This window comes from Myotis davidii, unplaced genomic scaffold (assembly GCF_000327345.1).
Source record: "Myotis davidii unplaced genomic scaffold, ASM32734v1 scaffold259, whole genome shotgun sequence".
Lineage (NCBI taxonomy): Eukaryota > Metazoa > Chordata > Mammalia > Chiroptera > Vespertilionidae > Myotis > Myotis davidii.
The window spans coordinates 1,247,411-1,249,170 of NW_006292687.1; the positions used below are offsets into that span (position 1 = coordinate 1,247,411).

General features: G+C 58.6%; 1 pseudogene; it reads right to left on the minus strand.

The window, feature by feature from the left end:
* Positions 1-495: 495 nt before the first annotated feature.
* On the minus strand, positions 496-1,006 carry LOC102771830 (annotated as a pseudogene).
* Between the last annotated feature and the right edge of the window lie 754 nt (positions 1,007-1,760).

Consider the following 1,760-nt stretch of genomic DNA (forward strand, 5'->3'; position numbering starts at 1 on the left):
TGGCACTGTGCCCTTCTCCTCCCTTGCATCAGGATCAGGGTCAGGGTCAGGATCAGGGTCAGGGCTGGAGGCAGGCAGATTGCAGTTTCATTCTGTGTTCCATACTCAGCCTAATTTTGGTTACAACTCATGGCTTTTCCTGGCTGCTCAGAGGTCCTTTGGGTGGGTGCCCTGGTGGAGAGGCCGGAGAAGTGCCCACAGCTGCTTGGATGGGTGTCTCCCCAGCCCAGAGCCTCTGTCCTGACTCCTGCAAGCCTGACCCCAGGCAGAACAGGCCCCCCCCTCAGGACTACTTTGGTCTCAGCACTTGGTCCTGGGTTTCATCATACTGGGTTTCTTCCCCTGGTCTGGCTGATCTGAGTTTCACAAAAAAGCCTGAATGATGGTGGCTGTGCTGAGCATCATTGAAGAGTTTTTCATGCAGCATGGAAGAGCCCTCTGGGTCCCTCCTCCTCCTCCCTCTGCTCATCGCCTCTTTCTCCTCCCGGCCCATGGTTACTTCTCCAGCGGCTCCAGTGGGCTGCCTTCTGAGTCGTGGTCTTAATGCTGTCAGTCCTGACTACGCTGGTGTGGCAATGCTGATTTAGCATCAGGATGAGCTGCTGCTGCTCCTGCTTCCCCTCCTCCACCAGCGTTTTTCAGCTCAGCATTCATGAGCTCCAGCCACTCAGATTCCCACTGCAGAAACTCCGTCTGCTCCTTCTTGTTCTGGCATGGGGCTGCCGCCACTTTGTTCTTCAGCACCGGTTTGCTACCACTTTGTTCTTTTCCCGGTGCCTTTCCTCCGTTCCTCTTCCTCGTCTAGCTCACTTTTCACAGGTTGAAGCCTCTTGCCCAGTTTCACTTCCAGGAAGTGCAAAGGGGCGATCATGGCCCCGATGTTGTGGATGTCAGCATATTTCAGCTCCTCTGTAGTCAGGGCCGAGCAGGGGAGTCTGGTCAGGGGGCCAAGCCCTGGCAGAGAGCTGGCAGTCATGGAAGGGTCTGGGATCTACCCAGGCATCATAGCAGGAGGAGTGGCAGTCCAGCCCTGCAGAAGCTGCAGGTAGAGGCTGCAAACCTGCGGCCTGGGCCAGGCTGCGGGTGCCATGCCTGCTCAGGAGCTGCTATGGCACTAGCCCCGCCCTGCAGCGTCCACCACCACCAGCCCCTCCCATCGCAGCCGCAGCCTCCCAGCTGCCACCTCCCATTGCAGTTGCTGAGTGTCCCTCCTGCAGGCTATGGCAGGTGGCCTGGGTCTCCCTCTTTGAGGCAATAGATCACGGGGCTCTGCCTGCCTGCCTCATCACCCCTAACCACTCGCCTGCCTACCTGATCACCCCTAACCACCTGCCTGCCTACCTGATCCTCCCTAACCACCTCTGCCTCAGCCGCCATGGTGGATTAGTCCAGAAGATGTCTGTTCTATCCAGTCTAATTAGCATATTACCCTTTTATTAGTATAGACTAGAGGCCCGGTGCACAAAAATTTGTGCACTCGGCGGGGAGGGGGGTCCCTCAGCCTGGCCTGTGCCCTCTAGCAATCTGGGCCCCCTTGGGAGATAATGACCTGCTGGCTTAGGCCTGCTCCCAGGTGGCAGAGGGCAGGCCCAATCCCTAGGTGCAGCCCCTGGTCGGGCTCAGAGCAGGGCCAATTGGGGAGTTGGGGCGCCACCCCCTCTCATGCACAGAGCAGGGCGGATTGGGAGGTTGCGATGCCACCCTCAGTCACGCTCAGGGTAGGGCCGATTGGGGGGTTGGGGCACTGCACCCTGTCACAC